The sequence below is a fragment of the Passer domesticus genome, chromosome 3 (genome assembly GCF_036417665.1).
Source record: "Passer domesticus isolate bPasDom1 chromosome 3, bPasDom1.hap1, whole genome shotgun sequence".
Classification (NCBI taxonomy): domain Eukaryota; kingdom Metazoa; phylum Chordata; class Aves; order Passeriformes; family Passeridae; genus Passer; species Passer domesticus.
In genome coordinates, this window is record NC_087476.1 from 93,210,919 (window position 1) to 93,238,446 (window position 27,528).

Sequence of the window (27,528 nt, forward strand, 5' to 3'; positions counted from 1 at the left end):
TTTTTCTGTAGAGTGTACAAATATTACCTAACCAGTCACCTGAGGACACATGGTCAAAGCTTTGGCTTCATGATGAACTGCAGAAGTCTTTTAAAGTGTGACCACACTCTCCAAAGTTTGTTGTGTTGAATCTAGGCAACACACGTTTAGGTACACTTGTGTAAATACCTTGAGATAACTCAGAGCCCTTTATAAATTTAGGTGGCCTTCATGACAACTAAATATAGGTGGGTCAGTGAGACCTGAAAAAATTATACATATGAAGTTAGGAGCAACTTCAGTTGCTCAATTTTTCAAAGACCAGTAATTTACATCTAGGTTATAAGTTTTTGCTAATGTTTCAATTTCATGATGTGTCTCTAAGGCATTATCTACCCAGAAAATAAATTACCTGGTTGAAGCAATGATCTGGCTAGCATGCTAGCTATCGCCTTGATACACAATGAGACAGAAAACCAGGAAGGATTTATCTGGAATTCATTTGGCAGTACTGTAGAATTTTCTGCAAGGGAAAATATGCAGTTGTTTATGCAATTCCTTAATTCTTTGAAGAGGTGAAATGTATAATTTAGAAAAAGTTTTTAGACACACTTAAGAAGAAAAATATTTTACTCATTACAGTAACTTCTTTTTTCTAAATCATTCTTTTAGTCTCTTAACATATCTTGAAACAAACATGGACTGCCAAATATTTTAATCAGAGTACTTCTGATCTGTAATCTCTTTGATACAGATCCTGTCTTAATAAATAATTTCACAGTCTTGAAGAACCATTAGAAGCAAACTACAGCATTTGCAGTTGTAGTATAAAGTTACTTGGCATTCCTATAGGTGATAGGAGAGACTAGAAATAATGGTCAAAATTCAACATTAATATTTAAAAATTAGTGCATAAGGACTTGATTCCTGTCGCTTTTCAAGCCATGCTATTGAAGCGGAACTTAAAACCTGACATAAAATGTTATGAGAGAGTATGATAACGTGCATTCCTAGAGAAACATGACTGAAGGCAACAGGAATCATCCCAGCAACATGAATAGGATTTGGTCAAAGCCTGTGTTAAATGCACTCTGAGGAGGGAGAAAAGAAGCAACAGGATTTTAATCTCTTAGGCTCAACAGCAGGATTAATTATTTTGTCTCAGATCTTTCGCACAACAAATACATTTTGGATGCTACGTTAGAGATAAATAAGTCAGTATTAGTCTTATTTTGCTAAAAAGAACATTTACTGGCAGCATCTTTTCATCTCTTCTCAGATTTTATGTTGGGGGCAAATCTTGGAGACGAGACAGTAAGTACTCTAGCAGGCATCTGCTAAACATAATGCAGTTGTACTCTGTTATTAAAACTGTACTTTTCAAGTGTTTTTCATGGCATTCATTTTCTATGCAACATTCTGTTTCACTAGTATCCCAATATGACCCTAATCAATTTTTCATCCTGGTCATCTTTGCCCACCTGACTCCTCACTTGCAGAGTCCTTTTAGCACTTCACTGGGCAAGTTACACTTCCCTTTCTGTTTTGACTTTGTTTTATTGTATGTTAGTCCCTCGTGGAGAATGGACACTGTGCCTGCACCTGAGCTCCCACCCACATAACCAACATTGGCAGAGTGTTTAGGAGATTCTTCTGGTTCACATTTCTGTTACAGTGCCAAGTTCAGTTCTGTCATGTGCTACTCAGGTCCTCCTGTTTTCTCCTTGACCGCTTGCTCTTCCCTTCTTCTCCTGAACCATCCCACTTTCCAGAGCAAAAAAAAAAAGGAGCTGCTCACACCAGACATGGCCAGAGCCTGCCCAGAGTATGCTCCGAGTGTGGCCCCACACTACCACAGTCTCATCAGCACTAACTTGGAAGTCCTACCCATTTCTGGAGAAAGCCCGCTGTTCACATATCACATTGGCTCAGCAGACAAGTAGCAGTCTCTGAAGGGATTTAGCTGTGTTCAAAATGAAATATTTTTTCCCACTTATACATATGAACAGCTGCACCCCAGTTTTAACATCCCCACTACCCAGGGCAGGAGAACAAACAGAAAGCTTTCCAGGAGCAGTCTTCAACAAAAATAACAAAACTGACTTAAGAGTTTCAAAGCTACACAGAAAGACCCATCCTTTCCAAAATATGGAATAATGAAAAAGAGCAATCCTGGTGACAATATTATTTGCTAGTGAACAGATCCAAGCTTTGTGTGACTTACAACATGTAGTAGTAAATGCAAGAAATTGCAGGATCTCACTTGCAGGAAACACCAACCAAAAAATTCAGTACTAAATATGATTAGAAAACACTAAAGAATTTGAAAGCTTTGCTTCAGATATCATCATCATTAATTACTGATTGGACAGGAAATTCACATGACAAGCTTTTTAGAAAGGTTTTGTAATCTGTTTCCAAATGAACTGTAATAAAATGTTGAGAAAAAGCTTCAAATAATGAAATAAATCAAGTTATCATAAGTCACACTGATTTACATCAGTATTTACCTATCATGAGATGCTTGGTATTTAGATGTTTTAGAAGCTAGATATTTAGAAATGTTTAGAAGTTTTAGTATTTTACTGACTCACTTCTTCAGGGCATTTCTGTCAGAAAGAGACCTTGAAAAGGAAACAATACACATATTTTTGAGGAGCATGCAAAGGTAGTTGCAAGAGAGGCACAGAAATAGAGATTAATGAGCAAGATTAATGAAAATTTGGATATCATCTGCTGTTTATCCAAAGTTGCCTTTGGTTTAGAAACTTGGCTTATGAGAACATGTGCTATCTGTCTAACCAGGCATAACCACCAAACTCTCTACCTTGACTCCTTCTGCTCTTTTCCTCTATTTCAATGCTAGGTTGTACATGAATAGAAAATTATTACTATGTTTTTACAATTCTTGGGACTTCCAGAAATACATCCCAGGTTAGGGAAATCCTTTTCTCTGGACACACTTACTCAGCATCACTACAATCCACTATAAATATACTACTTACACTTTAAGCTGTTGCCACTGCCTCAGAAAGCAGACTGAAATTTTGTACACAACTTTGATTCCTATGAAGCAAACATAAGTTTCACAAAATTTCCCTTCGTACTACTGAGAGAGAGTGGCCTATGAAATTCATACTGCACAAAACCAGAACAAAACACTTTGGAAGAGGAAGCCACTATTTGATGCTGCAGGGGGAAGTAGGCATAATTTAACTTGTTCAAAGCACTTGGACTGAACACCTTATTCTTATCATTTATCCCATGTAACAGAGCTCATCCAATTGATCTTTATTTGGATAAGTAACTTTGATGACCTCCTGGTCATTAAAGTGTTTTTCCCTTCTATCTGTCATCATACAGACTGAAGATTATGAAGTTTTATTAAGTCCTTGGGAAGGGGTTTTCCTAACAAGGTTTTTTTTTAAAAAAAAAAAAAACCAAAGTATTTCATCATTCAAAGAAGGTGCAGACAACTTTCATGAAGATTTTGTCTACTTTCCAGAGTTGAGGCTTTTTAATTTCTGCAAGGTAATACAAGCAAGATCAGTTTCTGGGAAAACACCTGAAAATATTGTGAATAGAATCAGAGAATAATTGAATAACTGAGTTTAAAGGAACCCATCAGGATCATTGAATCCAACTCCTGGCCCTGCACCATACCATGTGCATGACAGCATTGTTCAAACGCTTCTTGAACTCTGTCAGGCTTGGTGCTGTGACCACTTCCTGGGGAGCCTGTTCCAGTGCCCAGCCACTCTCTGGGAGAAAATTTTTTTTCCTGATAGCCAACCTAAACCACTCCTGACACAACTTTGTGCCATTTCCTTGAGTCCTGTAACTGGTCACCACAGAGAAGACATCAGTGTCTGCCCCTCCTCTTCCCCTCATGAGAAGTTGTAACTGCAATGAGGTCTCCCCTCAGTCTTCTCCAGGCTGAATAGACCAAGTGACCTCAGCCACTCCTCATATGGCTTCCCCTCAAGGACTTTCACCATTCTCTTCTCCCTCCTTTGGACACTCTCTAATAGTTTAATGGCTTTTTCTTTTTTTTCATACTGCAGTGACCAGAATTGCCACCAGAACTCAAGGTGAGGCTGCCCCAGCACAGAGCAGAGCAGGACAATCCCCTCCCTTGCCCGGCTGTGATGCTGTGCCTGATGCACCCCAGGACAGGGATGGCCCTCCTGGCTGCCAGGGCCCTGCTGACTCAGATTCAGTGCAAAACATAAGGGAGGTAACATGGAGGAAGTCAGGAGATTGAGCTGCACTCAGGATTGTGCATTACTTTACAGACATTGCTGCGTCTCAGCTAGCAGAGATAGAGGTCTGTATGGTTTCTATCATATTGTTGTCCAAAACAACACTAGGAGATAAAAAGACACAGCTGTGAAGTACACTGGGATGTGGTTTCAGAAAAATAACTCCAGTTTCATATCTCAGTTGGGTCATGCTCACACAACAGGAATGAACATTTTGTAATTGCATCGACCGAACAGGACTTGTACAAACAAGACCTGATTTTGTCTTCCAGTTTCCAATGTTCAACTGCAGCTTTTTCTAAGAATTTCCTATTCCTGGAAATTATGAATTTTTCATGAGTCCTCTGATGAACTGTGAACATATAATAGAAGATTAGGTGATTGAAATTAATTCTTGTGTCCAGTTAATTAGCTTGGTTTCAAACACTGAATTGTAAATATACTGAGAGTATGTGACTCCAAACACTAATTATACTATTTCTAAATTGTTCTAGGACATTTCTATATGTTCATATACCTTGTTTACAAATGTTTCCAGGGTTTTAAGCAGTTTAACTTAATAACCCCAGTAAAGCCTAAGCCTAAAGGTCACACATGTCAGTGTGATCAAAGTCTCTCTGTTCCTAAATGAATATACAATTCAGTGCAATGCAGCTAACACAATTAAATCACTGCTGCCAATTGATAGAGGCAAACAGATCACAGCCTGAGAGAAGGTCTATAGGCAGAAGATCCAACCATTCCTCTCAATGTCATCCCATGCTTCTGACCAGAATTTAAAAAAAAAAAAAAAATCTGAAATCCACCTTTCACCCAAAACAAGAAAAAATAGTCAAAATCACTACAGGAGGATGACATGAATGCAGTAATCCATCTATCATTAAAACACCCACTGACTGTCTAAGCAGAATCTCCCTTTTTTTTCTTGTCCAGAGTGGCATTTTTAATGTAAAGATTTCGGATGGATTTTCTAGGGGGAAAAAACCTCCACAAACCAGAAAGCAAATGTAAAAAAAAACATATTTCAACATTTAAACTAAGCCATCTTGCTGCCTATACTAACAAAAATAGAATAAAATATAATATAAATTATATTTTATCTCAGGTTTTCCTAGGAAACATACACATATATAAATTTCTGGGGGAAAGGAAGGGTGAACAACTGCTGGAAAAAAAATACACTGAGATAAAGGTAAGAAGAGGAAAAGTGAGGATGTATCCCAAAGGCTCTTCTATTTCCTGTTGCCACTACAGGAAAGGACAAGAACTGAGAAGGTTCCTGTCTGCTGCTGGCTGGCTTTGTATATTCCCTGGTGTTTCACTGCTTCAGTCTTGGTCTCAACAAGTTTTTTCACCCTGGTATCTGTATCAGTTATTAGCAGTAAGACCAGAAAGAGACAACTCAGCAGCAGAAAGGCAACTCTTCTCTCTACAGGAAAGAAGTTATGGAATAGAATCAGATTAAAAAAAAAAAAAAAAAAAAAGCCTACCCTCAAGCCAGATTTTCTAAATTTAAACATTTCTGACAGCATCACAGTTCATACAGCTGTGTTGAAAGCATGAGACTATGGAATCTGCCTGTGGCCGTATCTGAGAACTCTCCTGCAAATGGCCCATGTCTGTGTTAGCTGCCTCCTTCAGCTGCTGGAAGTGGGTGCCTGTGTGCAACCTGCCTGTTGGAGTGCCTCTGCAATAACCAGAATTTCCAAAATTACCAGATTGCTCTAAAGACTTGGGGCAGATAAGACCATGGCCCAAATGGGAACATTCCCAGGCACAGCCTAATTTATTGAAGTACTTACACAACAGTAATGTATTTTTAAACTAACGTTCTATACCTTCGTTTTTCAGGAGGCAGTCACAAGTGACCAGAAATCCTGTTACTAGCAAAAGGTGCTCCCCAGGAAAACTGCAGGTGTTCACTCTGCTGAGCTCAGGGATGAGTTGCAGGTTTTTGGGGGGTACCTAAGAAGCAGGTACGCCTCAATAGCATCACAAAAACAGACACCTTAACATGGACTCCCTATATCATCTTATAACTTTGCTTTATGGAACTTTGTGAAACAAGCCTTCAAAATTCTCAGGATCTAACATACAAGCACATGCACTGCAAACAGCCTCTCACCAGCTAAGTTTGCACTGTTACTCCTTAACCTGAAACCTCAGGTTTAAATAACTGTCAGTTGATTTTATCAATGTTTGGTTTATGAGTCATTCAGCCAGTACAATGGGCCGAGGAAGAAAACAACACTTTTACACACATGCCCTAATTTTTCTGCTGCCATGGGAAGCTGGAGAAGCAGAGAGAGGGCACAGGAAGGAATTGTAGCCTGAACAAAAATATATGTCCCAACCCAGATTCTACCTGTTAGGCACACATAAACTCATAAATCAAGTCATGAGCAGAACAGCAGGAAAACAGCTCTGGGACATTATACCAAATGTTTTGGTATAGTTTCAAGTTGCAGCAAGACACTTTCTGCTAAATTGTTTCCTATTTAAATTTGCTCCTTTGCACAAACCACAGATTTCCATACTTTTTTTTTTTCTTTTTCTTTTTTTTTTCCCACCAGTGAGTCTCCAGAAATTTGAAAATAGGGGAGGGAGGGAAAAATCACTTCTCTGGATTTAGTTTTGTACAAAGGTCATGTAAAGAAGGAAATGTCTGCCCTCCCACACACATGTGCTAAGGACAGTTTTGCTAAAATTAGCCTCTGGTGGAAAAAAACACAGAATCAAGTTGTTCTCACGAGCCTTTCTCTTTTCAGCAGAATTCTGCACCATCTCAGAGCCCAGCAGACTCAGCCTTGCCTAGTGCTGAGCACCTCATCTGGCCACTGGCTCCAACAAAAGCAGCAGAGAGCGAGGCACAGTTGCCAGTCTCAGATTGCACAGATATGCCCAGACTGGAATCAGGGAAATCTCTCGTCTGTGCTAGCATACCTGCTTTTCATTTGAGGCAAGTGTCGTTGAAACAAGATTTATATGTTACACTGCACTGATAAAATTGTGTCAGAACCTGGGTTGGTCACTCTTATCTCGACATTAAAATTAAATATTCCTATGAAAACTAGCCTTGACTTTTGTGGCACAAAGTAAATAAAAAACTATTTATTTTGTTTGAAGTAGTGAATTGCAGATATCAGAATAAAACATAAGGACGGGAGTGGAAAATTTTGCATTATGGCACTAGGTCATTAATTATGTTTTATCTGTTCTACAAAGTAATTTTCCTATTCTCTGTAAATTGTTATAGCTTCTAAACCTGATCACAATTTCAACAGTAATAGACCAAAACCAGTATGCAAATACTAATTTCCTCTCTTATGTTCAGGTCTTGCTTGCAATTGTTCAAGTACGAGTATATTAGATTTATGACTGTTTACCTTATCTGCATCTTTTATTCAGAGGTGTGGACCCTTACCTACACCTTTGTGATGCCTGATTAATGTTCAGGGCTTCAACCTCTTTCTTGTATTCTCCAGCACTTCCTTGCTTCAGCCAAATCAAAACCATAGGCAGCAATTCAATACTCAAATTTTTGCCAAACAAAAAACAGCCCCAGAAAGTTCCCTGGCCTTCCTGTGTGGTCAGCTGGAGCAGGCAGACCCTTCCCAGAGGCACTTATTTTCACCATCACCGCCCCCACCTCTCCACAGTAACACACATGGGATGAATTGTTCTCTAGACATGCCTATTTAGCCTCATTGACTATAGACAGGGGTTAGGTGAGTAAATGCATTTCTCAAAAAAGGCAAGATGAATCTGTTACTGGAACCTAAGCCTCAGGGAAAAGAAAAAAAAAAATTACCGTAAATAAGAACACATGGGTGTCTTTTCCTTTAAAAGCCTTACTCTGTGGATCCCATGGGATTATACACCCACTGGGCATTCTGCAACTGCCCTGGCTTCCAGTATTTCTGGTGCAGGTCTTGGCATTGATTTTTGACCTTTTGGAGCCCTCTTTGTGTTAGGTAACACGGCTCGCTCGCTTTCCCCAAAATGCACAGGAGACTAGAGCAGGAAAGTGAAAGCATTAGCAACATTCCATCATGCAGGGAAAGAGTTAAAGGTACAAGGAGCAGGAAAGCTGTCTTTCTTTAGGAGCTCCTACCGTTTCAGTCACTTATTAAAAAAGGATTTATATTTCTGAAGTAAGGATCTGTACTTCCTCCCTCTGCTGAAGCCTTGTGTTTCTCTGCCAGACTGTGATGAAAAGGGCCCTCCCTTGCCCATTGCCAGCCAACACTGACGTCATCCTGTTATTCTTTTTCACCTTGCACACATGTTGAGGCTTCTCTGTGGAAGTCTTGCTGAGACACACATCTCTTTGTCTCTTGTTCCTCTCTGCTCGGAAGGCTTTTTTTTTTTAATCCCAGATTTATTTTGCACATAGCTCAAGAAGGAATGTTTCTGGGATTTCTGAGAAGGAGGATCCATACAAGTGAATAATGCTGTTCACTAATGGCATCCAACCATCCATTAAAGCCAGAAGTCATTTTTTTGAAGACAGTGTTGTACAGAGCTCTAACTAAGAGGTCTTGCTCACGTCTTGTTTGAAAACTTAGACATTGTACCTAACTACAACTGATCCGAGCAGGAAGGTCAGGAGGATGAGCCCCTTTTGCACCACAGCAGGGTTTGGTAGGTGGCTGTGGAAATGGTCACAGTGTGATTTAGCTGCAAGAGACCCCTCTCCTTCCTGCATTTCTAGAGAAATGCTGCAAAGGCTCAGTGTCTCACAGCACTTCTCCCTACTGGAAGGGAGAGATCCAGAGGCCATCCTTGAGGCTGCATTTAAAGACATGGCTAGAGATTGTCTCAATTTTTTTTCCTGCTGGTGCGCATTCTTGGCTGATCTGTGCACGTCAAGCATACATGGCTGCAAAGGAACTCCTGCAGCCACTTCCCTTTGCCTGGCCAGGTCACTTCCATGCATCCAACTCGGTTCTCCCAGTAAAGAGAGAACCCTTCACAAATGGGCATCACCATCATTTGCCAGAGGAGGTTGAGCTTATAGGCAGCCAGAGAACTACACAGCGAAGACACAGTGAGCACTGCAGACCACTCCCAAGATCACTTCAGATATGACGCAGGTATAGCCACAGGCTTTCCTTGTGGGAAGGAGAGAAAATTGGATAGCTGTATGTTATGTACCTCTGAGGTTTTTAGAATGAAGAGAATAAAGTGAAACAAGATTAAGAGGTGCATTAGGTTGTCTCTGACAGCTTTTTTCTATTTATTGGAAAGAGACTCCCACTGAGCTCCTGGGAGGTTCTGAGCCCCTGAGGACTCCATGAAGAAGCTAAAATTTGTAGCCACAAATGGCACTGTTTTTCTGTGCAAGGTTGAGCTATCAGGGAAGGTATCAGTGCAGCCTGTTGCTACTGATACAGTAAGCAGAAGACAGAAACAGTGGATCTTTTGTTTATCAGCCCTCTACAATGTACAGCCCCTTTGTGAATAATAAGTCACCTTTCTGCAACTCTCATATGGTGCAATGCAACATTTTCAAGTCAGCTCAGCTAAACTGAACCTGCAATCAATTGATATCAGTGGGGTAAAATAGTCCTGATAAGAAAAATGTCTGTACAAGGAAATTCTGAGATGCACGGTGCAATAATAAGTTAAACCAGGGAGGACACATTCTTTCTAATAAATGCAAGTTACTTTTGGCTGGGCTTCACATCTCAGATTTACTGCTCATACTATGGGAATCATTGTATTGCCTTATCACAGGCTCATATGAAGCTGTGCTTACTCATGCTTGCAAAGCATTTAAAGATTAGAGAGAGCAGCGTCTGTAAAACCATAAAGAATACTTTGTTATCATTATTATTTCACCACAGCAATAGGGAAATATGCTTTAAAAATGCTTCAGTTCATTAGTTCATAACTATCTTTTAGCCGCTAAAAGCAAAAACCAGCAAGCTGCAAGGTAGCAGGTTCAGACTTCATTTGTCTCAATATAGGCCTATTTGTTTTCCTCTACCACAGGTGGTGATTACTTTTTACACTTTTTTCATTAAAAAGATAAGAAGTAGATGCAGAGGTGAAGGTAAGAAGTAGATGTAAAGTAAAAGAAATTAAATCTGAGACTCATCCTGAAACATCTGTGTCCTAAAACGTGACCCTCTAGCCCACATCCCAAGTTGCTATCCTTCTCCCTGCATAAGCTTCTGAGGTCTCATTAATGCACCAGGCAAGTCTACACAGCAATGGGCTGTTAGAGATCCTGAGCAGCTTTGAGGAAACTGGCTCATCTACACGGTGCGTTGCAATGCCGTGCACGGATGCTAGCTTAGATCCCAGAGGCAATATAGCTGTGTCTGTATAGCAAAGCACCCACGCTAATTAGCCCTGCCCCTGAGGATGCTGCAGGAATGGAGCTAATTAGGTATGCTGAGAGGCACCTCTGTTAATTAGCCCAGGGAGAACAGAACAACACTAACGGAGCTTCCGATCATGGCATTGGCTCAGGGATCTCTACAGTGTATTTGGCTGTGTAGCATAGCTGAGCCCACAGCTCTCTTGAGCACCATCTGAAGAATCTAAATACCTTCTTTCAATCCAGTCTCACCATCTGACCCTGCTTTTGCAAGTATTCATAGCTGTTTTTCTCTTGATGGTAGGAAAATTAAGTAAATAGATTCAAAAGAATGAAGAAAAAAAGCCAGTAAAAACCACACTACAATAATCTAGTGTTATTAAATTCAGCTACAGGTAGTGACATGCCTATAGGGAAGCACTGGATATTCCTAACCCATCTTGATAAAAGGCATACTTTGGCTAGTGGTGCATGTTTTGCAAGCAGTGTATCTCTAAAGGTATGTTAACTCAAGCCAACTCAGTTACCAACACAGACTATGATACATTGAGTTGTAGCCATGCAAGATTTTCCATTACTAGTTCAGGGCTGAATGAAATCATTGACGCACAGGTACACACCTAGGAAAGACGAGCAGGAGTTTTGTCCCCTTTCCTTCTCCCCTGGCTGCACCACGCGTCAGGTCAGGGCTGTTGTGGCTGGTTCTCTGCCTGCAGCAGAGCCCGGCTCACCAAGGATCACTGTCCGTACAGCACACAGCACACACTCGGCTGCGCCAAGCACCGCACGCAGCTATGCCTCCAACTCCCTGGGTTGCTATACAACAGCACAGGGGTAAACAACGCCCTGTCTCCACTACAGCCAGCACAGATAGAAAGATGGTGATGTGACTATTGTTAAGGGAACGCTTCCAAATGCCTTTCCAACCACCATATCATAGATACGCATAGAAATGCTGAGTTTATGCCTTTCAGAGAGAAAACGTGCGTGCTTTATGCCATTCCAGGAGGGGAGTTTATGGTTCTTATTCTTGAAAAATGGAGCACAGTGATTTCCAATTACCTTCCAGGCATGTTGTAAAGGCACCCATTTCTTTCCCATATGTTTCAGAAGAATGTTTTTGCACATGGGTAACTTCTGAAAAGGACATAAAGCCTTTAAGTCCCAGTTTGAGTTCTTGATCAAAATGCAAAAATGCATGGTGAAATTTTAAATCAGCTTCAAAACCTTATAACATGAAGCTGCTGGAACCATTGAGAAAGTCAAAACTTTTAAGTAGCTATTAGGAAAACGTAAATACCAGAGAAGGCAGAGGTTTCTTCTGGAATTAACGTGGTTGCGGTAGAGAGAATACTTAGGTTTCTTCTAAAGATTGCTACATTTTAGGTACATAAAAGCAAAAAAAACATGGCTCTTATCTTTCAGGTTCCCAATAATTTGCTATTATGATATGAAGGTGGGGGTGGTGTATGTAATATTTCTGAAAATCAGAAAAAAAATGATATGAAGGTGGGGGTGGTGTATGTAATATTTCTGAAAATCAGAAAAAAAATCAGAAAAAAATGAGTTCAGTGTTTAATCTTTACTTCTTATCCTTTAGAAAAAAAATCTTAAAAGTATGGTTTATGTAACTTTATGATAATTGTCAAAATAATATAGTGTTCTACAGCATTTACTAATGCAAACTGGGTTATCTCACACAACCTTGACTTTACAACAGGGGTTCTGGATGTATACCAGACACAGAAAATGGTCATTAACTTGATATGATATGAGAAAGGTGTTGAAGTGAATAACTTATATAGTAGTAATAATGGTTCTCTCTATGAACAATTTATCTTGCTTTTGAATGGCAAAAAAGATACTTTAACTTGCCTTGTCTCTGGGCAACTTTAGAGTGACCTAGAGACTTCTCAGTTTCAGAGTTCAAAATTGGCCCCTCCTTTTATACTCGGCTGGTGCTTAGACCAAAGCTGTAATGCATCACAGTGTCTCACAGAGACCTAAAAAATAGAAGAGACTGAAATCCTAGGCAGGAGCATCCCGTAACTCTATAAAAGTCAACGCTGTGTCCCAAAATAATGAAAATATCTCAACTTTGTTTCCATCAGTATAAATAACTCAGATTTTCATCTTTACTGCAGAACTTGGCTAATACCCTTCATTTTGTTCAGTTTTACATCCACCAACAACCATTTTCTCCACTTCTACCTATTCAAAACAAAACCTGAAGCACAAAGGTTATCAACTCCCAAAACCTCTTGTGCACAGACAGACTCACAAGGTCTCTGTCAATGAACAACAGCTAATCATTCATTCTCATTATACTGGCACATAAATCTTCTGAGTGACCAGGGGAACCAGAAGCCTGCTACCCTCATAACATTCCTTGCATGCCTGCTGAAGGCGTTGTGTCTATACATTGTCCACGATTCCCAGAAATACAGAGTTAAGAAAAATTCAAGAGACTTAAGAAGCACTAGGAGGGAAGGATAACCTGCACGTAAACATTGCCAAATTGCCAAGAAGCCCTCAAAACTAATTGCTTGAGGTGGTTATGAAAATAAAGAAAAAAGCCTGTGATGCTTATCAGTCTTATTTCTCAGAGGCTGACTGGCCTTAGCATAGTTTTACACATCATAAAAAAAAAAAAAAAGAGGTTAATACTAGAGCTTATCATTTTATTCAGCTTGAGAGCCCTTAAAGACCTGCTAATGGAGGTGCTACATGGACAAGATTTTCACGTTTTTTGAGGTACCCTGCACTGACCTCCTCCAATCATCCACAGAAACTAGAAGTCCAGCCAACAACAAGCAGACATTCACAGAGCTACAAAGTCATCTGTGAGACACAAAGGTCAATGAAGTAGCCAGAAGTGTGTCTGGGGTGTAAACATGGCATTTTACAAAAACAGCATGGTCCAGATCTGCCTGATGTGTCCACACAGGCATGGCCAATGCCTTTTGTGCAAAAGGCCTAAGTGCCATTTCATGTGAAAAAACATAAACATCTATCTGCCCTCCAAACTCCATAAATAGTTTGAGTGACAAATGCTTCTGTCACAGTGTTCGGGATACCTTCAAAAGATATTCCCAGCACTGTATATGACTAACCAAAGCCTGGCAGCGTTCACCCTTATAAATATATCCTGGATAAGCCTGTTGATTTCAACAAGAATTTGTGCGTCTGTGTCTAAAGGAAGAAGAGAAGAAGCAGGAAGGTTGGTCATGTCAGTCACTTGTGTAAATTTTTCAAGCTGACTGGTAGAGTTTATTATCTAAGTTTGACAATAATAAGAGCATTGAATTCCTAATGTTGTGTATTACGTTGCACAACAGGTTTTATCACAGAAAAACTCAGTAGTCTTGATGAATGAAGTTTCACATAGGTTACTGTTGAAAAAAAAATTAGACATTATTTGCATAGATTGCATTAAGTTGATTGTTTCCCACCCCTCCCAAGTACCTCAGTAGCTTCGAAATAAATTATAGTCAGAGGATTATTAAAATAAAATTTTAAAAAAGTCCTGAAGTAAATTTCAAACCACAAGACAAAGCAAACAGTACCATAGCCTATTTTCAGATCTCCTCAAAGTTATTCATATTCTAGTTGTCAAACAATCATACAACTCCCAGACATTTTTTTTTCCCTGAAATCCTGTTATGGAGTCTTCCACAGACACATTAAATTATTTCCTCTTCAATATGTCAAGAAGGAAGAAAGAAGCAACCATCTTTAAGTCACATGTGTTTCTCTTTAAGAAAAAGGGTCTCCACAGTTCAACAAGGCAAATAGTTCTCTGTAAATGAAGTCATACTGAGATTTTTAAAGCACCTAGGATTAGGAAATCAGTATTGGTAGCAATGTCATTGTCACACAAGCTAGAAATACTCCTTCTCACCCTGTTTTTTTAATTCCAGCCTTCCTGGGACAGTGTTTCAACCTGTACAAACCAGATTCTTTGCTAAATTTATGACTGTGTTGAGAAACACGTCACTACAGTGGAGCACAAGGAAAGCTGTGTGAAATACTAAAGGTTTAAATGCCCTTTCAAAAATATTTGTTGTCATTCTGACCCAAGTGCAAGAAAAAGGGAGACAAAACATTTGTAATAGCAGCTTGCCTCAGTTGGTAGAACCTGAATATGGGATTTTGCCTGGTTTATTTTAAGTCTGAGCAGCTAGCAGCTGGAGTATGTCCCACATGCTAACACTTGGAATTCCCCAGGAAGAAGGTTTGTTTCAAATGTACACGCCAGCCTTCCAAATCTGGTTGTCTTTGTGCTTTATTAAGTTTACGAACTCCATCCTTGCCTCAAGTCTTGATGGTAATGCACCTATTCTGAGCAAGTGAACATTCTTGCCAGCTTCATATGGACTGGTTTTGATTTAAATGCAATCTACGAACGATATCTACTTGCACACGCATACACACCCCAGGCAGATACTGAACAGACGCAGCCTTGCAGACTTACAGAGCAGCTGTGACAACAACTGATGTCACCTCCTTTGCAGAAATTTCCACAAACGTCTTCCAAAGGCCAAGTTAAATGAGATAGAGCTTATCAGTTTCTTTAAAGTGCTCTGGATGAGACCATTCCATGTGACCCCCTTCCTGGCCGCGGGGGTGTGGTATGTCACAGTTCCCCTATCAGCTGGCACATGGCGGTAGGAGATATGAGACAGCAGAAAAGTAGTAGTAACAACATCACCCAGCCTGCCGAAGACAGAGCAAATACGCTGAGTAACTTCAGTGTGTGCTCACTTACTTTCTGCAAACAGGTGGAGGGTGTTCAGCTCTGACTTCTGCTTGCACATCCCACTCGGCACAGATGGGTGGTAATGTTGCCAGCTATGCTTTGGAAAGGCTATGGTTCGTTAGCGTCGTATTAACGCCTCTAGCAGTGAGTTGCAATATTCTTTTTTTTCCTTCACAAACTTTCCCCTTCTTTTGGATATTCTGTGAACAAAAAAGAAATTACTAGCAAGGATGATTTTCCAAAAGCAATTGCTTAAGATAAATTCCCTTCCTCCGTTTTTGCAATAAAAAGATTAGAGAATTTCAGAAGATACCCTCTTCAACGTTACTGCTAAAACTACTGAATGTTTCAGGTTTCCTTCACCGCCTTTAATTATTATTAAATGATCAGTTGTAAAGAGTTCATTTTTTAAAGCTTCTCACAATTATTATTTTTATTCAAAATACCAACTAGCCAATACTATATTAACAGAAACAAATATGTAATATTTGCAAAACATCTCAATACCTCATGCTTGGTAGGACAAAAGGACTCCTTACTTGAAGTAATTTAAAAACATAGCCATAGTATTGAACATTTAATTCAGCAGCTTGCAATTTTCACCCCAGGGCTCACCCAGTTTCTCTGCATGGGCCTGTTAGCACAGAGGACAGCCTTAAGCACTTACCCCAAGCTAGTTATCATATTTTGGTTAACAAATGTTGGTAATGCAATTTTTTCTTTGTGAATGTGCCCCTTCAATGTCTGAATTCAAATTCTTGCACCACCATAGTCACAGTCACTCTAGATCACTTGGGCATGTCCCTTGTAAATTGTGCTATTTGTGCAAGACCAGCAGCACAACGTATAAATTCTGGGTCTAGCACAGCAGTGAAATACAGGTATACAGTATACATAAGTACTCAAGAATTTGTGGCAACAGCACCAACAAAAGCTGAAATTCAGTCTTATGATCCATTCCTGAGCTACTTCTCCTAGCTCTGTTACTGAGTGTGGAATGACAAAAGTTTGGGAATTTTAAATCAGTTTTTTGTGGTTCTGCCAGATTGTTCCAATCTTACTGCAATCTCACACCTGTTAAGAATCTTCCTGCCTTGTCTAGCCAGCTCACATTGGATTAAAAAAGCTACCTTGCCTTCATCCATTTCCTCTTTCAAAGTTAAGTGTCTGCAGATAGAAAAATAAGCTTTCTAGGGCACAGGCAGCTTCTCCTATTTCAACTGTGGTGTACCCAGCTCAAAATTGTGGCTGGAACCTAGATGTTAATGTCACCTTAAATAATAATATTTTTTCAGGTGCTGGCCAGAGTTTTAAGAGATAGTTCCAGCAATGAGCATATCAGAGCAGCAAAGACACAGCTGCTCGAAACAGCAACGTGCAGTGGTTATATATGCAATGAAAAAAGACCTCCTTCAAGGAAGCTATTGAAGACAGCTGCAGATCAGTCCTCCTCAGGGTTCATTAGCTTTTTTCATCTTCTGTAAACCAGCCCTGGGCATGACTTTAGAAGATGATTAAACCAAAAATTTGTATGTCATTACACCCTCTACAACTCCAGCTGCAACATTTTATCTGTGAAAGCTCCAGGATCCAAGATCCAGGATAGAAGCCTTCCTGTCTCTCTACTTCCTTGGCATGCTGGTTACAATCTCTGCTCCCATCACCACCTATGTCTGAACTGTGATTGGTTAAATACCCTTAATCCTTGCTGGAATTGTATAAACAGAAATATGGATTGCCAGCCACCTAAAATCTCTGGTGAGCCCTAGACTGTGACAGACAAAAGGCCTTTCAGTATTCTCCCCAGCAAGCCTTTCACAAAGGTAAAGTGAATTTTGTGCCCAAGTTCACTTCCTCTTTATGCTGTAGGGATGCTCTAAATGGTTCTGTTATGTGTAGGACAGATGCATATTTATATGTAATCCTGACCATGCAGAGGGTGAGATGCCAGCTATGAATCAACAGAATTTACAAAGTTTTGCCAAAGGCACTCATAACTGTGAGTTACACACATGGTTGCTTTAAGTGCTAAAAAAGGCCCTACTCTCTTCGCACCTGAAATATGGGTCCGTAGCCCTTACACCTACAGCATTCACAAGCCAGTGCATGGTAGCCCATGCACAGTGATTTTAAATCTGTAATGCAGCCACATGACCGCAGATTCCACTCATAAAGGGCTATCTGTATTGCAATGTTTGAGACTTACAAGTGCAAACATAGCAGAGGCACTAAGAGCTTATGTGAAAAAATAATTATTCCATGTAGAAAGGAAGTTGGCTTGCTTTGAGCAGAGGTGTTAATAGACTAACCTTTTTCCCCAACACCAGCCTGCTTACCTGGAAATATGAAAACATCTACTGATGCAGCACTGTATTTATTTGAGGTGGGTATCATATCCCACTCATGTTAAATGTCTTGCTGTGTTTCAGACCAAGATAGTCATTAATGGGAATACCAGTTATAAGAGTCATTTAATGAAAAATAAGCCCTGGACAACTGTGTTGCAATTTTAGTAATTTGGGGGCAGAGGCATGCAGATCATAGCACACAAATACAGCTAAATTTAAAAGAGTATCTTCAGAATAGACACCTTCCCCCCTTCCACCAGGTTCAGGATAGTTAATGAGAGCTGGATCTTGAATGACAGTACCAAAACAGGGACTTGGCAAAGAGAGGACTTGCTTCAGCTGAGAGATATGCCAGAGTACAGATAAAACCATCAGCAACTGGAACAGTGGAAACGATGGAAATACTACAAAGACCTATGGTAAAAAAGCTATTTAGGTCCCTCTCAAAGGCACCATCACTTTGTTACCTAAAAAAGATTCCTTCTTCTCCCCACCTCCAATATATTTCAGTTGCAGTCAATGGTAACTCCCAAACAGTGGCAAAAGCAACAATAGTTGCACAGACATGGCATTAGTAAATTAAGCACAGGCCCACTCATTGTTCCAGCTGTGCCTGAGTAATGTTTCCCCAGTCACTCTTCTCCTTCCATTAGCAGAAATGAGTCTCCTCTGCCAGCATAAGCATGCATACAAGTAGACTCCTAACCCTATCAAAAGGAGACAGGGCTGAAAACTGGGAAGACAAAAACTTATAGGAAGTGTTTAAACTAAGCCAGACCCTACTGAGAGAACCAAGCATTATGCAGCTTTACCTATGGGCTGGGTGGGATCTCAGGAGCACTGAGGGTGTGGAACAATCTCCTCACCTGCTTTCCTTGCAGCTGGAACTGAAACAGGACGAGCTAGAAATCACTTCACTGACAGCAATACAAACTGTGTCTAGGCGAGACAAGTGCTGTCAATGCAAAGTAGGCAACAGTGATGACCAAGGGCTCTTGTTCTCCCAGCAAATCCCTTCTACCCGAGGGGAATACAGGACTAGCATGGATGGGCAAGACCTAAAACTCTGCATCTCTTTCCTTGCAGTTTAAATATGTAGATGCTTCCTCTTCATTCTGAAGTTCTTTTGGATATGCTTTGAATAAGGCTAGGAAAGGATCAGCTTTGTTGTCTCAGATTGGATACACCCTTCCTTACCTTTTTTTTTTTTTTTTCTTCCAGCCTAAAGGGGTTTAGACAAGGGGCAGTTTCTAAGGTTGTTGAAGAGAAGACATAAAGCTGCTAGGAGACTCAATGGAAGATGTGGCCTGCCAGCTGCTAATCTATGTGGCAGGGGCTCCCTGGACATCCACACCTCAGGAAGTCCTCCCATAAATCTTTCTCTCAGGACTCCATTATCTCTAGTGTTAGCATCTCTGCAATAAAATTAAGATCTGATATAAGATCCAAATTAGAAAAGGGGAAAAATGGGGCTTACAACATCTACCCCTGTCTAGACAACTCTTACCTCTGCTTCTATTAATTGATCCATCTGCTTCCCAAACCTGGAACTGTCTGCACTCAAGAGAGTACCTCGCTTTTGCTCTAGTAGTGAAAATGGGTGTGCCTATTTGGGGGGTGTTTGTGTTCTTAGGGAGAGGTTTATATCCTCTAAAATAAGCAAGTTGCAAGGCATCTTTATGGAGATGCACAACACAATTTCTCACCAAGAGCCCAAGGCAGAGTATGCCAGGCCATTTCATAAGATGTTGGAGTGCTAACACATGGTATGCATGGGCACCTTTTATATATATCACAAACACCTACTTGCCTGGAAGCAAATCAATAACTCTCTACACCAAAGCTTGCATTTGTTTGCTCTTATTAGAGGTGGAATGGTGCCTGAGGGAGGGCCATAGGCATTCCATTACTTAGGATCAGTGCCTGAGCAAAATGGAAAGGCTGCTAAAAATAAGCAACATTTGCTCATTGGTATAAATAACAAAAGCGAGAGAGAAAGAAAAACAGAAAGACAACAAGATGAAAATGAAAACTGGCCCCAGACCAGACCTCGCAGAATGACCAGTCACCTCCTCATTGCCAATTCTCTCACCATCTCCACTATGGGCACGATACTTTCCACTGCCAAGTACCCTCAGCTTCTTCCCTGAGAGCACCATCACTTGCAGATTCACAGTGGGCCTGAGCATAGAAGATATTCCGACAGCACCTCACAAAATACCACTGTGATCCCTGCAGTAGCTTGTGAGTATTTGTTCTATCTCTATTTTGTTTATTAAGGATATTATGGAGGGGGCTGAGAAAGGGAAAAAGCTGCACTTCCATAAGGCTATCATCATTAAAAACGTTATCCTCTCTTTATTAAAATAGAAATAACTTTTGGATTCCCATTTTTCTAACAGACTTCCGGGGCAAATAATTCCCAGAGCACCCTTGGCTGCCTATTTTCAAGTACCAAGGTTGAGAAAGCTAAGCCTATCTATACTTGGAGGAAAATAAGAAGACCAAGCTAATTAAAAATTCACCTTTGCCCTGTATTCCTAAAAACACTGCATACCCCCATGACACCAGACATTTCAGGGTGAGCTGTCTTTTTAGAGGAGAGTTTAAAGCAGAGTTTGCTTCTGGTTACTTTTCTTTTTAGTGTCTCTTTAATAAAAAGGAATAACAATTGGAAACAGCTCCCGAAGTAGCACACTCAATCTTTCCTCTGCTTCTATTTAATGAATTCTATTGTAATAAAGTGCACACACACACAAACCTATTAGCCCTACAATTAAACAAATAATGGCATTAACAACTCCCACCCACCGCCTTAAGCAGGTTTAGCTGAGAGAGCAGAAGCAGCTGTCTCTGTCCTGTGTCTCTGCCAGAGGTCACCATCCTGCAGCAGGATCAGCTGATCCTCCTGGATAAACTCCTGAGCAAGTGTAGTGTACAGGCTGCAGCATGATCATAAACCACCTCAAATTTCAGTTTACTCTGGCAGTAACCTCCTACAAAAATAAGGGAGGAAACCTAAGGCTGGTAACTGTTTCATCTCTTAGTATCAGATAAATCCACCCCTGATTACGTTTCAAAGCCCCAAAAAACGGAACAGTCAAGAGGTTTATAATAATGCTCTAGGTTGCCATGAATTAACATGAATTCTTGTACTGAAAAAGGTCACTAACATAACCATTGAACTACACTGCTAATATAAGAGCTAATAGAGGTCCTCTAAAGTTTATCCAGACATGTGTAGACTTTGAACGTTTTCAAAGCTAGCTAGCTCTATGAAATGAATCTACTTTCAAACCTAGGACTAGGACAAGTTTGGGTATCTCCATATGGCCCCCAAGAGTGTTGTTATATCCAAGCTATCATTGCTACCACACGAAATCTCGAACAGTAAAGAGACAAGAGAAGGACAAGGTTCTGACTCAAGTGAGAGGTATTTTTTTCACGTCAGACCAACAGATGATTGACTCAGAAGCTATCAATGTCTTTTTGGCATCCAAAGTGGAGACACACATACTTACAGTGGACTCGCTTACTGGTAATTATAGAGAAAACAGCAGGTGGTTACAGTTAAGTTTCTGGTGCAGATTGCACACTGTCAGATTCACACAAACTAGAGAAAGATGTCAGTTTTGAGCAATGGTGTGAATAAGGAGAGTGCTAAACAGCAGACATACCTTGAAAGCAGGAAAATAATACATAAGGAATGCCATGATCTCCATAGCACAGGGAGTGTGTGCAACAGAAGATTTAAAAATGAGGGCAAGATTTATTCTGCTTTGTCTAGGGCATTAGGTAAGGCATTTGAGGCTGGGAGGTGTGGGAAGACTGGAGCAATGAAGATCTTTCAAAAGAATAATGATTTGTGATATCTGGAAGGAGTTTGTTTTACAATGCTCGAACCACATTTACATAGCTGTAATACCACAAAGTCCTGGTGTAGGTGCATCACACTGAGAAGGGAAGATCTTCTCTTGTGGCTTTCACCACACTTGTCCCAGCCTCCCACATATGGTTTGCACTGACACAGCTCCAGGTAGCCCCGAGACATCAAACCTGACACAACCATCCTGTGCACCCTTCTAAACACCACAGGCAAGCCCTGCTCCTCTCAGTCACATTTGTAATTCTGGGCACTTCCCTGCAGCTAAGGGAAACTTGGAGCGGGTATATCTATATAGAGACAAGCAGGATCTGGTGTCTATCATGTAAATCCTGCCTAAAGTCATCCTCTAAACCTCCCATGATGTATTTTCAAGACTATCTTATTTAAATGAGCACTGAGAGCATGAGAGAAGATGAGAGGGACTAGAACAAGGCTGGCATATTGGCAAGGGCAGGCATGGAGCCAGCCAGCTCCCTCAGGGCAGGGGAGGCAGCCCTCACAGCACTCACAGTGTGCTGGAAGCCACTCTGCCAGCTATTTGTGTCACAGGCCACTCCTGAAGCCACCCTCCCAGCTATTCTTGTCACAGGCCACTCCACAGAGCCCCTGCCAGCCTCTGGAGGAGGGTACAGGCACATGATAAGGATAAGCAGGAGCTGAAACAAGATGGCACCAAATTAATTTCCCACTGCATGACCTATGCAGTAGATTTGCTGGCATCCCAATAAGCACAAAGAGAAACCTACTGGAGTAAGCAGAGCCCTGCGTCAGCAAAACACCATCTCTCACATGAAACACTCTGGCTGGCAGAGCTGTGAAGGTGAGGATTACTCACTGTTTCCAACACCATACCACATGTTTAAGAGATAATTATGAAGGGACAGGGAGAGTATTCATCTCATTTTCCTTTCTTCTTTCTTTAAAATAATTTAGAATGTACCATTTCTGCCCTCAAAAAATCAGTTCAGAGAGAGGGAGTCCACTAGTTTATTACAAGGCAACAATTCTACTATGGAACACTCTGTGAATGACATCATCACAAGCATCAAGAAAGTAAAAACTGAACAAGAAACGTATTTTTCTTCAGCTAGCCTAAAGCAAATCGTTCAATCAAGGAAAGAAAGATAAATCTTGACAATTTCTTTCCGTTAAGAATTAAGGAAAATACATCTGAAAACCAAGGTCACCAAATCTGATCTTTTGTATTGTCCAGCCAATGAAATTTCCTCCACTTACACAGTTTTTATTTGCTGCAAGTTTTTATTAAATATTTCAGCAAACAAAAGGAAATAGCAAAACCAGAAGGGAGGCAGGACAGTATTTTTCAGGGACAGTGGAAATTAATTCAGAAAAGTGGGTCAAAGGAAATGTTGAAAGATACAAATCCATCCTACACTTTAACTAAAGTCAGAAAGTACAGAAAGTACTAGTCCACACACAGTTATTGCAGCACTTAGTAGATAGCTCAAATTTGCCTTGGAAATTAATAGAGAGAAAGTAGAACAGTCACCCAATATGGGCAAATAGGTGAGCATTTAGGACTCAAGAAAAGGCTATGCTAATAAAACAATATAGTGGCAAACACACGTATTTGCCACAGATCATACAAGTCCTTTGCCACCCATTTTGAGTAGAAATCTGTTTTCTGTTTCTCCACTGAAGGTGCATGTTAAAGAATGGTACCTGACAGAGTATAGGACAGGAGAGGGCTGGAGGTCAGGAGAAGCTCCAGTGACCAGCCATCAGCTTTCAGGTAAGGTTAATGGTGGCTCTAGTTGCATTACAAGGAAGAAAAGCATTGGAAGAAGCTCTCCCTCACAGCAGGATTAAGAGAGATTGTAAACAACAGGGAATTGTGCATTTGCATAGTCTTTAGAGAGAAAAAAGCAGCTAAACCAGGAGAAAAGAGGAGTAATAGTGTGGTACCCGAAGGAAGCAGGGGAAGAGGGCCAAGGGTTCAGAGCAGCCTTTGCCTAGCCCAGGGAAGTGCCTCTGGGAGAGGCTCTCGGTGCCCACAAGCATTGCCTCCTAGAGTCAGGGTGGCTGCTGTGAGCCAGGCTCTCCGGGGAGCCCTGGGAGCAGCAGGAGCAGCACTGCAGAGGTGGGGAGCCTTGCCACAGACTGCTTGGTCCAGCTCCGTGATGCTCCATGGCCACGTCTTACACCAGCTTTCCCCCTCACTGCAAATTTCAAAAAGAGAAAATGTTTACAGCAAATAAAACCTTTGAAGGGAAACCACAAATATTGAGGAGGGTTGTTAGCAGCCATCAGACCTGTGTCCTAGTTTACAACTACAAATGCAAAGTAAAGAGAGAGGTGATCTGGCAATGGTGTGAAGAGGCTGTCCCTCTGAAACTCCAACCTTTCTCTCTCTTTCAGCCCATGCTATGCTCCCTATTTTACTTTCAAACATCTGACAGAGAAATCTGTGATGTAAGCTAGTAACTACACAAAATTATCTCTAGCCAACTGTGAATTCATATGCTCTTTCTATTTGCTCTCCTTTGCTGAAACATAAAATTTGGTACGAGTCAGCATATTTCACCACATTTAAGATTATAATAACATGGGCAAAGGCAGGAAGAAAAGATCACAAATGTAACAGATGAAGAAAAATCCAGCCTAGGGACAATCATGGCAGCAGAGAAATTCAGTATACCTGAACTACAGTACTACTTTACTGCCATTTCCATTTTCTAGTTCTAGTCTAAGGAATTAGACTAGAAGTTTTTTTAATTTCCGATTTAAAAAAAAAAAAAATTCCTATTAATGATTAAAACAAAAGAAAAAAACACTACCCACACATTAAACTAACCATTCTCCATAATGATTTGTGGAATAAGACCTTTTCTGCAAGCTTTAAGCACCTCTATATGATTAATAGCAAAACAAGCACCACTTGCCAAATAAATCTGCACTAATCTAATCTAACAGCATCTAACCACTCAACACATTTCCCTATTGTTATACCCCTATGGAATGACTTTGCTAGCCCTCCCCTAAACGCATTGCTTCCTGTACCTCCTGCATCTCAAAGGCATGCAAATGAATCCTTAAGAGTTTTTCCCTTCTTCGACACATACAACTTACTCTTTTTTTAACAGCCTAGAAACAAACAGATTGTATTTATTTACATTGTGATAGTCTCCAAAGACTCCAGCACCAAGGTGAGAGCAAAGAACCCATCATTAAAGCAAGACCAGAGTTCAAGCAACAGCAATTGATGCTTGGAGCTCAACACTGAGAAAATTTCAGATGTGAGTACACACAAAACAGAGAATTGGTCACTGGACTGCAGCAGCACTGCAAGTTATAGTTTTGTTTAAGTTATAGTTAGTTTTAAACTGCAAGTTTAGCTTCCTCCACTAATTTTTTTCGTGTTTCAAGCATAGGAATGTATTTCCTCCTAAGTTGGAAAGTTCTACACTTTATGTTGTCATAAAACCTAGTTTCCAACACTTTTGTCAATGTATATGAGCTATTGTGATAACCTGGAGCAACACTTATTTCTAGTCAGTTAAATCCACATGGGCAGGTCAAGAGTTATTAGAACAAAGCCAAAAAAACATGCTGCCAAATAGAAGTACAATTTATTGGCTTAGATAAGATTTAAAAAATTAAAAATTCAAGGGCAATCGTTTCAAACGTAAAAGTAAACAATTGGCTTCTAAGTCTGTAGCGGGATACTCTTAATTTAAACCCCAACCCTCTTTAGGAATCTATTCCAGTTTAAGAGGATCATTTTACTTTAATAAGTTTAAGTTACAGACAACATACCTATGAAGCAGTCTGCAAACTTAACAGCAGAGCACAGCATGTAGTCCCAAGAGGACTGAACAACACAGGAAACTACAGGGTTGTCACTGTTGGCCCAGACGTCCTTGTGTCCCCCTGCAATGCAATCACTCTGAGCAAGCTCAGGAAAGGGTTCATTATTTGCCACTCTTGACAGCGCTGTCTCTGTCAAAACCTACTGCAATAATACGGCTACACCACTCACCTTGCTGCACCAAGCACATCCCTACACTGTCTGAATAACCACGGGGTCACTTCTTGGCTGTGTGATAAAGCTTCTGAAAACGCATCACTTCAGGACAGAATAGAAAACAAACAGCAAGGCTGGCTGTGGCATCAACAAACTGCCCCTCCTCATCTCCACATCATCACACACTAAAAGGTGACAGTTAAAACAGCAAGAGCTGTCAAGGGTTAGTTTTACCATGGGGTTTACCTAGTGGGAATCTTTAAGAAAATAAATCCAGGCTTCAGGTGAGAATGCCAAACAGTGTCAGTGATGTTAGGCAGAGGTCACCGAGGTGCCCTTTTCACACTTAAAAGAATTTAAGCTTGCATTTGTATTGAAGGAAGAAGGCAGGAAACCTTACAGCTGAAAAAAGGAGTTTAATTCTGAATTTTGAGGGCAGGAGATGCCTACCAGGTGAATAAAAAAAGACCTCTCCCCTTCTGTAATCAATCAAAACAGATATTTCAGGAAGAGTCAGCACTCCCAGTTGTTCTTCTGAACCACCTGCAAATTTCCAAACATATTTAGGCTGAGCTTTAATCAGATGGCCAGCAGAGACAATCATCCCTCTCTTGCAAACAATTCACTGCGTGACCTTAAATAAATCACTTGCACATGGTCAGCACTAGGGAAGAAAGTTTTCTGCTCCTTTTCTTTTCACGTATAGAGGTATTGCAGGGGGGCAGGGAACAGAGTTCATACTGCATTATTTACTTGGAATCTTCACTTTTTTAATTTTGGGAAGAGATTTTTAAATGTACCACAAAAGTACCACTACAAGTAAGGGAGAGAGGAGGATCTTTCAGTTGCACCTGGTGACATTCCAAAATAACAAAAATATATGAGAAAATACTTGAAGAAAAGCTTTCATTAGAGAAAATTAGGGATTGTCATAACTCAGAAAGAATAGAAACAGTCATCCACGAGCTTGACAGAACATGTAATGTTCCTCTCCCTTGCCTTTGAAGGTCACCTTTATTCTTGATGAGATTCTTTCTCTGCAGAAGGCGTGAGCAAACAAAAAACGCTTCACGTGTGTCTGCTGAGCTTTTGTACCAAACTAAGTTTCCCATGAAGTTCCTTTGTTTCTCTTCCCACTTATCAGCTATTGATAACTCTCTCATGCCCAGAAACCAATTAATTTGTATCAACAGGATAGGGATGCCTATAACCTGACCTAACTAGCCAAAGATGAGTCTGTCTGTAGGTTTGCTTTTAGGTACTGCAGCTTCAACCAAGAGTAGATAAAAAATACCCCAAAACAGACCAGCCTGGGTGAAGTGCAAGGTACACCTGGATTACAAAATGAAATTGGATTTTCTGGGGCCTCTTTCCCTGCACTCCCAGCCTGTGCTCCTCAGGCGCTGTACCCAGGCCCTACAGACAAGCATGAACTGCTGTACAAAGCACAGTTGGCAGCTAATTTGGATTTAGCCATTTCACACTTGCAAGCCAGGGATTCAAAGCCAAATACCAGGGCCCCCTCCTACTTTCCAACACAGAAACAATTTAAAACAGATCTAACACCTATGTAGTACTGATTTGGTTATCTTCAAAATCCCCATTGTTCTGTTTAAAGAGCATATCCTCCTAGAATAGCCTCCTTTTGATAAACAACTCCTTCTGCATGTCAGCCAAACAACAGTTTTGCTCTTTATCACAAGTGGACCAGCAGCAGAAACAGTGTGTGGCGAAGTGGGGGAGGAGGGAGTTTTAGCTGAAAATAGAGTTCATTGTCATCTGGACTTTAGACTCAGGTTTTTAAATAGGTTTTGGAATGTGGATATGAAGCAGTTAAAAGAACCCTACCTCCAGCCCTTAAAGGAAAAAAAACCTTTATTCACACACTTAAAAATCATAGTAGAACTTTAGGTAACAGGGTCATTTGTGTGTTGTATGCAAAAGCTTCTTGTATTAGAAAGTAAAAATATCCAGGAAAAAG

General features: G+C 40.6%; 1 long non-coding RNA gene across 1 annotated transcript; it reads right to left on the bottom strand.

Moving 5' to 3' along the window:
* Positions 1 to 22,904: 22,904 nt before the first annotated feature.
* On the bottom strand, positions 22,905 to 26,198 carry LOC135298196 (uncharacterized). Its single transcript, XR_010360198.1, has 4 exons — positions 25,794 to 26,198; positions 25,563 to 25,649; positions 25,340 to 25,453; positions 22,905 to 23,742 (listed from the first exon to the last, which is right to left on the bottom strand). It is a non-coding gene; the product is annotated as an uncharacterized LOC135298196 (long non-coding RNA).
* Between the last annotated feature and the right edge of the window lie 1,330 nt (positions 26,199 to 27,528).